The 14,355-nt window shown below is 44.2% G+C and overlaps 1 protein-coding gene across 16 annotated transcripts in view; it reads left to right on the forward strand.

Moving 5' to 3' along the window:
• Nucleotides 1-12,750: 12,750 nt before the first annotated feature.
• lrrfip2 (leucine rich repeat (in FLII) interacting protein 2) overlaps nucleotides 12,751-14,355 on the forward strand; it is a 66,497-nt gene continuing 64,892 nt past the window's right edge. For 6 of the 16 annotated variants that reach the window (XM_052498325.1, XM_052498329.1, XM_035753884.2 and 3 more), the window contains exon 1: nucleotides 12,933-13,399. The gene's annotated coding sequence lies outside the window, so the exon portion shown is untranslated. The other 10 variants (XM_035753888.2, XM_052498332.1, XM_052498334.1 and 7 more) reach the window with 8 other exon arrangements.

Raw genomic sequence — 14,355 nt, forward strand, 5'->3', positions numbered from 1 at the left:
GGCGACTCTGGCAGCACCGGACAGGAGGGCGACTCTGGCAGCTCCGGACAGGAGGGCGACTCAGTTACACCAGCTCTGTCAGGAGGAATGGGCCAAAATTCACTCAACTTATTGTGGGAAGTTTGTGGAAGGCTATAAGAAATGTTTGACCCAAGTTAAACAATTTAAAGGCAATGCTACCAAATACTAATTGAGTGGATGTAAACTTCTGACTCACTGGGAATGTGATGAAAGAAATAAAAGCTGAAATAAATAATTCTCTACTATTATTCTGACATTTCACATTCTTAAAATAAAGTGGTGATCCTAACTGACCTAAGACAGGGAATTTTGACTAGGAATACTAATACCAGGAATTGTGAAAAACTGAGTTTAAACGTATTTGGCTAACTTCCGACTTCAAATGTAAGTCATACTCATAGAGACTGACTGACAATCTACCCATACATGACCCTCTCCCCAGAAGCAGTGCATGATGGTTAATGATTACAGTGTGTTTAACAACATCACATTACCCCTAGTCACACTGACTCAGTAAATCAGTCACACATACACAAGTACACACACATTTTGTATGCATGCACACACCACAAAATTGGGCCTATCTGACTGGCAGAGGGAGTGGCTAGGAGTGAAGAGACAAATCAGTGACATCTTCTCTTGGATAAGATACTCCCATCCACCCACTCCCCTCCACCCACCTCACTCTAACTGGGTACAAGGGACACACCGCACCCACCCCCACACACACACGCTCGCACACACCACACACACACACACACACTCTCTCTCTGTTTCTCTTGTATAAGGCACAGGTCACAGGATATATCTCGCTCTCTCTATCTCTCGCTCGCTCACACACACACACTCATGCTCGCTCGCTCACACTAAAGTTAGCAGTTGTGTAACTGAAAAGATGTACAATTAAGAGGACACAACTAGTTATAAAACACAAAAACTATCACATCAGATTGGAGGAAAATCAGAGGAGGATTCTGATAGTAAAATATCTGCAATAAGCTATGGAACTTTTACGCGCATTACTTTCTCGCTGTCAGATCCATAGCCTCTGACAGACGACTCATAGGAGAGGTGACTCAGCAATCCACTGAAGGCTGAACACATGACAAAGACCTCACTCGAAAAGTCCTTACTTTTTCAGAAGTACGATGTGGTGAATCCTTGTAAATAATAACCATACTGTCCAACTGGGCACACCACGTCATTTCAAAGTGGAAATGTGGATAATATTTGGTTGAGACGTTGATCAATGAGATTTCAACCTTTCTTCACCCACTCAAAAAGACAGCCAGAAGTTTGTTGAATTTCTGATGTGTTATCACTGGTTGTAACCATCTAAAATCCCAACAAATTCCATTGGAAAACAATGTCAGATTTTTGGTTTAGTTATCATCTAAATGTGTTATCTGTCACGACTTCTACCGAAGTTGTTCACTCTCCTTGTTCCGGCGGTGTTTGGCGGTCTACGTCAACGGCTTTCTAGCTGCCACCGATCCATGTTTAATTTTTCCTTTTGTTTGGTCTGTTTTACACACCTGGTTCCCATCTCATGATTAGGGATCCCTATTGTGTCTGTTGATGTTCCCTTCCCTATACATGCCTTAGACAGTCATCCATTCGGGTCAGGGCTAATTAGGGAGGTCACAGCTCCGCTCACTATGATAACGCAGGAGAATCATAGGGAGCGAATTAGTCTCTTCCTCATCGACTCTCCTGCGTTCCCTGTTGTGTTGGGGATTCCCTGGTTGGCTTCGCATGATCCCACTATTTCATGGCAACAGAGGGCTCTCAAGGGATGGTCCCGTCAGTGCTCAGGGAGGTGTGTATGTGTTTCCTTAGGTGCCACTGCGGTGGAAAGTCCAAACCAGGTCTCCACCATGCACATTCCCCCCGAATATGACGATTTGTCACTCGCCTTCTGTGAAAAGAAGGCGACTCAATTACCACCCCATCGACAGGGGGATTGTGAGATAGATCTCTTGGTAGAAGCTACAGTTCCCAGGAGTCACGTGTATCCTCTGTCACAGGAGGAGACGGCGGCTATGGAGACATATGTCACCGAATCTCTGGGACAGGGATACATTCTGCCTTCCATCTCACCTGTCTCCTCAAGTTTCTTTTTTTGTGAAGAAGAAGGATGGAGGTTTGCGCCCGTGTATTGATTATCAAAGTTTAAATAAGATCACGGTAAAATACAGTTACCTGCTACCGCTCATAGCCAGTATGACCGAGTCATTACACGGAGCGCCCTTCTTCACAAAATTGGACCTCAGGAGCGCTTACAACCTGGTGCGTATCCGGGCGGGAGATGAGTAGAAGACAGCATTTAGCACCACTTCTGGGCATTTTGAGTACCTCGTCATGCCATACGGGTTAATGAATGCTCCATCAGTCTTCCAATCCTTTGTAGATGAGATTTTCAGGGACCTGCATGGGCAGGATGTAGTGGTGTATATACTGTAGATGACATTCTAATATACTCCCCTACACACGCCGAGCATGTGTCCCTGATACACAGGGGTGCTTGGTCGACTGTTGGAACATGACCTGTACATCAAGGCTGAGAAATGTCTGTTCTTCCAACAGTCCGTCTCTTTCCTAGGGTACCGCCTTTCCGCGTCAGGGGTGGAGATGGAGAATGACCGCATTTCAGCCTTGCGTAATTGGCCGACTCCAATCACGATAAAGGAGGTGCAGCGGTTTTTAGAGTTTGCCAACTACTACCGGAGGTTTATCCAGGGTTTTGGTCAGGTAGCGGCTCCCATTACCTCACTGCTGAAGGGGGGACCGGTGCGACTGCAGTGGTCAGCTGGGGCGGACAGGGCTTTGGGTCACCTGAGGGCTCTATTTACCTTGGCTCCTGTGCTGGCTGATCCTGATCCCTCCTTAGCATTCATAGTTGAGGTGGATGCATCCGAGGCAGGGATAGGGGCTGTGCTGTCTCAGCGCTCAGGTACGCCACTGAAGCTCCGCCCCTGTGCATTCTTTTCGAAGAGGCTCAGCCCGGTGGAGCGAAACTATGATGTGGGGGACCGGGAGTTGTTGGCGGTTGTCAAGGCTCTGAAAGCGTGGAGACATTGGCTTGAGGGGGCCAGGCACCCTTTTCTCATTTGGACTGACCACCGCAATCTGGGGTACATTCGAGCAGCGAGGAGACTTAACCCTCGCCCCTCAAGGTGGGCCATGTTTTTCACCCGCTTTTCTTTCACCCTCTCCTACAGACCAGGTTCCCAGAATGTTAAGGCAGGTGCACTGCCCCGGATGTATGACACAGAGGACTGGTCCGCAGATCCCGCTCCCATTATTCCACCTTCTTGCCTGGTGGCACCAGTGGTGTGGGAGGTGGACGCAGACATTGAACGGACGTCACATTCAGAGCCCACTCCTACCCAGTGTCCGGTTGGGCGTAAGTATGTTCCGGTCGATGTCCGCGATCGCTTGATCTGTTGGGCCCACACTTCACCCTCCTCTGGTCATCCTGGCATCGGTCGGACAGTACGCTGTCTTGCTGGGAAGTACTGGTGGCCCACGTTAGGACGTGAGGGTTTATGTGTCCTCCTGTTTGGTGTGCGCACAGTGTAAGGCACCTAGACACCTGCCCAGAGGGAAATTACAACCCCTTCTCGTTCCACAATGATCGTGGTCACACCTCTCGGTGGATTTCCTGACAGATCTTCCACCCTCGCGGGGTAACACCACGATCCTAGTCATTGTGGATCGGTTTTCTAAGTCCTGCCGTCTCCTTCCTTTGCCCGGTCTCCCTACGGCCCTACAGACTGCGGAGGCCCTGTTCACCCATGTATTCCAGCACTACGGGGTGCCTGAGGATATAGTTTCTGATCGGGGTCCCCAATTCACGTCTAAAGTCTTGAGGGCATTTATGGAGCGCCTGGGGGTCATGGTCAGTCTTACCTCAGGTTTTCACCCCAAGAGCAACGGGCAGGTGGAGAGAGTCAACCAGGAGGTGGTTAGGTTTCTGCGGTCCTATTGCTAGGACCGGCCGGGTGAGTGGGCGGTGTTTCTCCCCTGGGCAGAGATGGCTCAAAACTCCCTCCGCCACTCCTCCACTATCCTGTCACCTTTTCAGTATGTACTAGGTTACCAGCCGGTCCTGGCACCATGGCATCAGAGCCAGATCGAGGCTCCTGCGGTGGATGAGTAGTTTCGGCACTCGGAGGAGACATGGGACGCTGCTCATGTGCGTCTGCAAAGGTCCATCAGGCGGCAGAAGATGAGTGCCGACCGCCACCGCAGTGAGGCCCCGGTGTATGCACCGGGGGATCGGGTCTGGCTCTCGACCTGAAACCTGCCCCTTCACCTGCCCTGCCGGAAGCTGGGTCCATGGTTTGTGGGGCCATTCAAAGTCCTGAGGAGACTGAACGAGGTTTGCTATAGGTTACAGCTCCCCCCTGATTATCATATTAACCCCTCGTTCCATGTGTCGGTCCTCAGGCTGGTGGTGGCTGGTCCACTCTGAGGTGCAGGAGGTTCCTCCGCCCCTTCTGGACATCGAGGGGGCCACGGCGTATACAGTACGAGCCATCATGGACTCAAGACGTCGGACGAGAGGCTTTCAGTACCTCGTGGAGTGGGAGGGGTACGGCCCGGAGGAGAGATGCTGGGTACCGGTGGGGGAATTCCTGGCCCCATCGTTACTCCAGGAATTTCACCGACTCCATCCGGATCGCCATGCGTCTAGTCCCCCGGGTCGTTCCCGAGGCCGGTGTCGTCGCGCTGCTAGTGCCGCGCGTCAAGGGGTGGTACTGTCATGACTTCCACCAAAGTAGTTCCCTCTCCTTGTTCGGGTGGTGTTCGGGCGGTCGACGTCACCGGCTTTCTAGCTGCCACCGATCCATGTTTAATTTTTTCTTTTGTTTTGTCTGTTTTACACACCTGGTTCCCATCTCATGATTATGTTCCTTATTTAACCCTCTGGTTTCCCTTTCTGTTTTGTGCGTGATTGTCTTTCCTGTGTTGGAGTTCATATCCTGTTTTGTATTTGTTTTATAACGGGATTTTTGTTCCGTTCTCGGATAGAGTAAATACAGTGGTTTTACTCTTACCTGTGTCCTGCGCCTGACTCCTTCGCTATCCTCTAGATAGACTCTGACATTATTACTGCGCTTTCAACTATTTTTAAAGCCCAACAAAGTTAAAATGTGAACACAATGTCAGATATTTTGTATTTATACAATTTAATATGTTATCATGTGCTTCATCGAATAGCACATCCAGATGACCTAGATTGCAGTTGAGATTACATGAATAATATCAGTTTAATACAGTGGGCTAAATCAGGGTCACACGGAGTGTTTCTTGGTAGTCTTAAACAAATCTACTTTGAAACAAAAGTATACACCTCACGCACATGGTTATGTGCTTAAAAAGAAGAAGAAAAAGAAGACACCTTTTCCATGTCAGATATACAGTTGAAATGTATTCCATTTTTATTTGCATCCCAATATTGCACTTTTTTTAAATTTGAAGTCGGAAGTTTACATACACTTAGGTTGGAGTCATTAAAAGTAATTTTTCAACCACTCCACACATTTCTTGTTAACAAACTATAGTTTTGGCAAGTCGGTTAGGACATCTACTTGGAACATGACACAAGTAATTTTTCCAACAATTGTTCACAGACAGATTATTTCACTTATAACTCACTGTATCACAATTCCAGTGGGTCAGAAGTTTACATACACACTAAGTTGACTGTGCTTTTCAACAGCTTGGAAAATTCCAGAAAATGACGACATGGCTTTAGAAGTTACTGATAGGCGAATTGATAGGCTAATTGCTTCTGATAGGCTAATCTACAATTGAGTCAATTGGAGGTCTACCTGTGGATGTATTTCAAGGCCTACCTTCAAACTCAGTGCATCTTTGATTGACATCATGGAAAATCAAAAGAAATCAGCCAAGACCTCAGAAACAATTGTAGACCTCCGCAAGTCTGGTTCATCCTTGGGAGCAATTTCCAAACGGCTGAAGGTACCACGTTCATCTGTACAAACAATAGTAAGGAAGTATAAACGACCACACCGCCATCATACCGCCCAGGAAGGAGACACATTCTGTCTCCTAGAGATCTCCTAGAGATGAATGTACTTTGGTGCGGGAAGTGCAAATCAATCCCAGTACAACAGCAAAGGACCCTGTGAAGATGCTGGAGGAAACAGGTACAAAGGCATCTATATCCACAGTAAAACGAGTCCTATATCAACATAACCTGAAAGGCCGCTCAGCAAGGAAGCATGGGGGTGGCAGCATCATGTTGTGGGGGTGCTTTGCTGCAGGAGGGACTGGTGCAATTCACAAGCAAGGTAGATGGCATCATGAGGAGGGGAAATGATGTGGATGTATTGAAGCAACATCTCAAGACATCAGTCAGGAAGTTAAAGCTTGGTTGCAAATGTGTCTTCCAAATGGACAATGACTCCAAGCATACTTCCAATGTTGTGGCAAAATGGCTTAAGGACAACAAAGTCAAGCTATTGGAGTGGCCATCACAAAGCCCTGACCTCAATCCCATAGAAAATGTGCGGGCAGAACTGAAAACGTGTGTGCGAGCAAGGAGGCCTACAATTAAAGTGGTGATCCTAACTGACCTAAGATTACCTAAATCTTAGTAAATATTAGATTACCTCAAATTTACTGGGATTAAATGTCAGGAATTGTGAAAAACTGAGTTCAAATATATTTGGCTACGGTGTATGTAAACTTCCGACTACAACTGTACATCACATAAGATTGAAATATAACAGAACCATTTGACATTGAAACACCGGATTTTCGTTTTTTTATTTTTTTATCATTTGGATATTTAATGCAATTATGAAAGATATTAATAACATTACAGCTATGAAGCCAGTTTCGTAATTTGACTGCAGGAAAGGGCTACAAGTACATATTGCAAGTGATCAATGCTGTTCGAGATTCTGCACAGATTAGTATAGCAACTGTGAAGATCTCCACAGACCTGTGACTTTTGCGTGCCATTTTGAACATGCACGCTTTCTATGATTACATAAGAACACAGTAACTGACATGTATTATTAATGTAAGCTAACCTCAAAATGTTGCCATGGATGTGTTAATCATTTTAATGTTGAATACATACTGTTACATTAGTATGTAAGATAGCCTTTACTTTAGTATATTTACTGTATTACTAAAATAACATTGAATTATGTTTGGTTGGCAACGAAACCAAATAACAACATTTAAAGGATATCTAATGCTTGGATAGTTTCATCGGAAGCCCTGGCTTAATCCTGTTCTTGAACGTTTACTTTTGGTTTAGCTGGAGACGTGAATCCAACATACAGTGCATTCAGAAAGTATTCAGACCCCTTCACTTTTTCCACATTTTGTTACGTTACAGCCTTATGCTAAAAGGGATTAAATAAAATCTACACACAATCATCAATCTACACACAATACCCCATAATGACAAAGCAAAAACAGGTTACATTTTTTGTGGCCAATATATTAAAAATGAAAAACAGAAATACCTTATGCTCATACAGTACCAGTCAAAAGGTTGGACACACCAACTCATTCCAGGGTTTTTCTTTATTTTTTCTATTTTAAACATTGTAGAATAACTTTGAAAGTTTCTTCAAGTGCAGTCGCAAAAACCATCAAGCTCAATGATGGAACTGGGTCTCATGAGGACCGTCACAGGAAAGGAAGACCCAGAGTTACCTCTGCTGCAGAGGAAAAGTTCATTAGAGTTAACTGCACCTCAGATTGCAGCCCAAATAAATGCTTCACAGACACATCTCAAGTAACAGACACATCTCAACATCAACTATTCAGAGGGATCAGGGCGTCATAGTCGAATTGCTTCAAAGATACCACGACTAAAGGACATCAATTAGAATAAGAGACTTGCTTGGGCCAAGAAACACGAGCAATGGACATTACACCGGTGGAAATCTGTCCTTTGGTCTGATGAGTCCAAATGTAAGATTTTTGGTTCCAACCTACATGTCTTTGTGAGACGCAGAGTAGGTGAACGGATTATCTCTGAGTGTGTGGTTCCCACTGTGAAGCATGGAGGAGGAGGTGTGATGATATGGAGGTGCTTTGCTGGCGACACTGTTGCGCCTTTTTCATCACACTGTCTGTGTGGGTGGACCATTTCAGATTATCAGTGATGTGTACGCCGAGGAAGGTTTTTCACCTTCTCCACTGCGGTCCAACCGATGTGGGTAGGGGTGTGCTCCCTCTGCTGTTTCCTGAAGTCCACGATCAGCTCCTTCATTTTGTTTACCTTATCAAAGCTAAGCAGGGCTTGATAAAAACCCTGGATGGGAAACCAAATGAATAGCTACAGATATATTAACTCTCTAGTAGGAGGTGCTGCTCTATAGATTGTTTTGGGTTAGTTTAACGCTGAAGATCTGACTTTGTTTCAAATATCAACATATTTTATACAAAGTTTTGTCAATTGGTTGCAATGATGACATACTCCTGTGGTTAAAATTCCACCCTCAAAACATCAATATACGTTGATAACCTTTTGTTAATTCCAATGTATTTTCCAAGTAGATTGCAAGTCACAATATGTTGACAAAATACAATGAAATTATTTTGATTCAACCAGTTTGTGCCTAGTGGGGTATATATACCGTGCCTTCAGAAAGTATTCACACCTCTGGACTTTTTCCACTTTTTGTTGTGTTTGAATTTAAAATGGATTCCATTGAGATTTTGTGTCACTGGCCTACACACAATAACCCATAATGTCAAAGTGGAAGACCCACGAGGCAGCGCACAATTTGCATTGCGTCGTCCGGGTTAGGGGAGGGTTTGGCTGGCAGGGATTTCCTTGTCCCATCGCGTTCTAGTGACTCCTTGCAGTGGGCCAGGAGCCTGCAAGCTGACATTGGTGGACAGCTGGCAGGTGTTTCATCCGACACATTGGTGCGGCTGGCTTCTTTGTTAAGCGAGCAGTGCAGCTTGGCTAGGTCGTGTTTTGGAGGACGCATGGCTCTCGACCTTCGCCTCTCCCGAGTCCATAGGGGATTGCTCTGCTAATTTTCTGTAAAGGGCAAATGTGGAAGTAATGAATTACAAATAGTCTCATTACTGTAATTGAGTAGCTTTTCTGAGTACTTGTATCTTCTTTTTTTTAAGTCAGTAATTTTATTTTACTTAAGCAAGTGTTGATTGTGGTATTGTACCTCGCTACCTCTTTAAAACCGTCTATTACAATTTTGTAGGCCATCCATACGGGAGTAGTCGAAATGTACAGAATTGTTACCTGGTGGGAAATGGGGGAGGGTCGTGCTTTTTCAATTTCAGTCAGGGGGAGGGTTTAGTATTTTGTATTTAGACCAGGGGAGGGTCATGTAATTTCTAATCATTTACATGTCAGTATTTGTCCGAATTTTGGAATTAAGTATTGAATTCGACTGTGTAACTTTGGTGTAAAACCCTGCTCTCTCTCTTTCATTCTCCGCACTGAGCCCGGCTGGGTGGGCATTTTAATCAGTCTCTCTTTGTGCTTGGCGTATCCAGAACGTGGCCTTGTAGAGTATCAGGCGAATCAAATAGTGCTTGTAATGAGGATGTAGGGAGCTAGCGCGCAACAGTAGAAATGCCACAATTCAAAACAACTGGGTTTTCGGAAATCTCTGATTTTCAACATCAGTGTGTTCAAGACAACTGGGAACTCTGCAAAAATGTGCTCCAACTGGGATTTTTTTTTTTTACGGTCATCCAACTCGGATTTCAAAGTCCGAAACTCAGGCATCTTTCTAAAGCTCTAACCTTCCCACCTGCAGATCAGGTCATGATTTTAGCTCATTTTTCCCAGTTGTCTTTGGAAAGCACCAGAAAAATCTGGTTTAATTTAAAGGTTTCTTTGCAGTCTCTGTCCGCTGAAGAGAGTCTTAGAAAAGTTCAATGGAATTGGGGAGGACAACAGTCCATGTGGATGGCTGAACTATCTGTATGCCTACGAGTTGTCCCTCCGAACAGTTATTGTGCTGATGTTGCTTCCAGAGGCAGTTTAGAACTCGGTAGTGAGTGTTGCAACAAAGGTCAGACGATTTTTAGCGCTACGAGCTTCGGCACTCGGCGGCCCCGTATATGCAATGAACAAAAATATAAACTCAACATGCAACAATCTCTAAGATTTTACTTAGTTACAGTTCATAGAAGGAAATCAGTCAATTGAAATAAATAAATTGGGCCCTAATCTATGGATTTCACATGAGTGGGGGAAAAAAGGTACGGGCGTGGATCAGAAAACCGGTCAGTATCTGGTGTGACCACCATCTGCATCATGCACCACGACACATCTCCTTCGCATAGAGTTGATCAGGCTGTTGATTGTGGCCTGTGGAATGTTGTCCCACTCCTCTTCAATGGCTTTGTGAAGTTGCTGGATATTGGCAGGAACTGGAACCTGCTGTCGCAGGAACGCTGATCCAGAGCATACTGAACATGCTCAATGGGTGACATGTCTGGGGAATATGCAGGCCATGGAAGAACTGGGACATTTTCAGCTTCCAGAAATTGTGTACAGATCCTTGGAACTTGAGGCCGTGCATTATCATGCTGAAACATGTGGTGATGGCGGCGGATGAATGGCATGACAATGGGCCCCAGGATCTCGCCACGTTATCTCTATGCATTCAAATCCCAATCGACAAAATGCGATTGTGTTCGTTGTCCGTAGCATATGTCTGCCCATACCATAACCCCACCGCCACCATGGGGCACTCTGTTCACAAAGTTGACATCAGCAAACCGCTCGGCACACGCTGTCTGCCATCTGCCCGGTACAGTTGAAACCGGGATTCATCTGTGAAGAGAACAATTCTCCAGCGTGCCAGACGCCATCGAAGGTGAACATTTGCCAATTGAAGTTGTTTACCATGCGGAACTGCAGTCAGGGCAAGACCCTGGTGAGGACAATGATTACCCAGATGAGCTTCCCTGAGACGGTTTCTGACAGTTTGTGCAGAAATTCTTCGGGTTGTGCAAACCCACAGTTTCATCAGCTGTCCGGGTGGCTGGTCTCAGGCAATCTCACAGGTGAAGAAGCCGGATGTGGAGGTCCTAAGCTAGTGTGGTTACACACGTGTCAGTGTGACCGGTTGGACGTACTCCAACATTGGCCATATCCGAAATTCTCTAAAACGAAGTTTGATGCAGCTTATGGTAGAGAAATTAACATTCAATTATCTGGCATCAGCTCTGGTGGACATTTCTGCAGTCAGCATGCCAACTGCACACTCCCTCAACTTGAGACATCTGTGGCATTGTGCTGTGTGACAAAAGTGCACATTTTAGAGTGGCATTTAATCATCCCCAGCACAAGATCATGCTGTTCAATCAGCTTCTTGATATGCCACACCTGTCAGGTGGATGGATTGTGTGTATGGAACGTTTCTGGGATATTTTATTACAGCTCGTGAAACATGGGACCAACACATGGTGCTTTTATATTTTTGTTCAGTTGACCACATGGACTATTTGCATCAACCCTTTTTCCACTAACTCTTTTTGACCCTATGCACACACACTGGACTCTATCCACACACTCACACATTCTTACACCGACACTCCAACACATACGCACAAACTCACTCACACAACGCGCACACACAGGCATACTGTCGCCACCCACACACTTACACAATTCCCCACTCATCACATTCACTGCTGCTACCATCTATTATCTCTACTGTTGCCTAGTCACATTAACCCTACCTATATGTACATATCTCACTCAATTTCCTCGTACCCCTGCACTTCAATTCTGGTACCCCATATAAATAGCCAAGCTATCATTGCTCATTGTGTATTTATTCCTTGTGTTACTGTTTTTTTGCTATTATTATTATTATTTGTATTGTTATTTTATATTTGTATTGTATTATACATTGTTGGGAAGAGGTGTAAATAAGCATTTCACTGGTAATCTACATCTGTTGTTTGCGAAGCATGTGACAAATTAGATTTTCTTTTTTAGGATTTTGTTTAGGTCTATCACAGTGCATTTTCTTGTATGTAAAGCAAATGTTTATAACAGACAATAAATAAATATATAACCTAAATAAGACCAGTTGGCTGGCCTACAATTGACATTGTAGTTGACAGCGTACTGATGTGTAGAGTGTATATAGTGTACAGATGATTCATTGAATCGCTCATCATCTGCGTTTTAAAATGTTCAATTGGGGACATTAAAGTTATCATAATCTTATCCAGGAGTCACAAAATGACCAAATACACCCAACCAATTTGAAGTCTAATTAGTAAAACTGTGAATTTCTAAATGAGAGAAATATTTAATTCATTCAGACATGGCCCAATTTCTCAAATTGAATTATTCAAATGCTGTCCAATACTGCCATTTGGTGGACAAGAAGTGGATAGTCCAGACACATGCCACTTTTTGGAATCAAATCAAATGTTCAAATGAGGTAAATTCACATGAAAATGAACAAAATAAACAAGAGACTATGTCCTTTCAGAAAATTATATTTTATTCATGCTTATTTTATCAGTGCAGACAAATGTGGTAATATGTACAAATTACATTAAAACATATTGGGTGAACAAACATGCATTTCTGAGCTGTCAGTCAGATTTGATGACCAAAACACTTTTTTTTGTGTGCTAATATTAACTTGAAAGTAAAAAAAAAAAAAAAAAATCCACGTTCACATGCTAGTCGGAACTAGGAAACTCTGACATTTCTGACTTGCTAACTGGTTAGAGTTCACAGGAGATGTGAACTGAGTAAAACCTCTCGCTTCGTCTCTTCCTCTCTGGTAAAAGAGGACATGGGGGGAGAGAGTGGAGGAAAAAGACGACTCCCTAAAACACGCCACTTCGATTCCGCTACGACCGGAAGAGACTTTTCGTAGCAGGTAGGAGACCGTTTCCTAATTGAATTATCCTAACCTCACGAAAAACTCACTTCCGGTCGTAGCTGTGTCGAAGTGGCGTGTTTATAGGGAATCTCGTAAAAAGAAACCCCCCACTCCCACTGATTCACAGCTGTCAGTTGGAGGAAAAAAACACTGTCAATCTTTGGGAGGAACCACTGTACAGTATTTTAACAACCAAGACGAAGAAAGAGCAAATCCTGGAAACATCAACGTCGTTTAGAAGCTTCTACGAGCCAGGCGAATCTCTTTGAAAAGGCGTGACGTGAAGAGCAGTGTCAGTTTGCTCTGTCACACATTAGAAATTGGGGTTGGCTAGCTAGTAGCTGGCTAACCAGCTAGCCAGCTAAATTTATATTGCTCAAAGGGATTGGCCTTCTCTTTTGCATTGGGGTCATTACACCGGAAAGAACATCTCAGGATTCAATTAAACCTCATTTTTATGTTTTGGGTCCCAAAGAAGGGTAAGAGCCCAGGGTCATAGCTTTTCATGTCGAGGGAACATGGCATGGGGTTATTTTGCTACTAAGCTAGCGCTAGCTAGGTAGCTACCAAGGCAAACACTTTCCCAATGACAATGTGTTTATGTTAGCTAGCTAGCTAGCCCAGGAAAGTAGCTAACTTTCTAGCTTGGAAAACGCGTTAACTATACAATAACTAAATTAACGTTATCCCCGCCCGGGTAGTTAACTAGCTACTGTAGCTAACGTTAGGAATGATCTAGCTAACGTCTCCATCTGTAACGGTAACTAACGTTAGCTTCCTCGGCGTTTTAATTATTGAGCTAGCTAGGTATCTTCGCTACAAGAGTTTAACCACACAGTCAGAACAATGAGTTATAAATATATATATATTTTAACGTTACCCATGCAAGGGGACATAGTTCACAATGATGGATACTTAGTAAGTTGAGCTAGCTAGCAATCCTAATTGTGTCATCGTGGAGGTTTATGGCCACCGTCTGACTTTATAACCGCCGAGTTAGTTAGCTAACGTTAGCTGATTCCTTATCTGGGCGTTTTCTTCTTGTAACTTGCCTGTGCTAACCATTAACGTTACGTGTCGCTGGTAACGTTAAACTTTTGTCAGAACACACACTAGCTAAATATTTGTAAGGTAACTTTGACAGCTCTAACGATAAAATATTAATTTATAGCAAACCATATCAAGATCTATGGGTAAAGCCTCCAAGCCCTGTGCTTAGCTGGAACTTTTACCTACGTGTAACCAGCTAACTTCAGCTATGTAATAATTTCCCCAAAACAATGTCAACTGTAGCTAGTCAATGTTTAAGAAAATAGATGGCTAGCATCTTCACTTGTCATTGTGCATTTAGGCCAAGTATCAATTGGCCTTTACAATGGTGGGGGGTACACAATAAACATGCCTCAAGGCGAGAGTTGAGCAGGGAATGCACTCT

Source organism: Oncorhynchus keta, chromosome 36 (genome assembly GCF_023373465.1).
Source record: "Oncorhynchus keta strain PuntledgeMale-10-30-2019 chromosome 36, Oket_V2, whole genome shotgun sequence".
In the NCBI taxonomy this organism is placed as follows: Eukaryota; Metazoa; Chordata; class Actinopteri; order Salmoniformes; family Salmonidae; genus Oncorhynchus; species Oncorhynchus keta.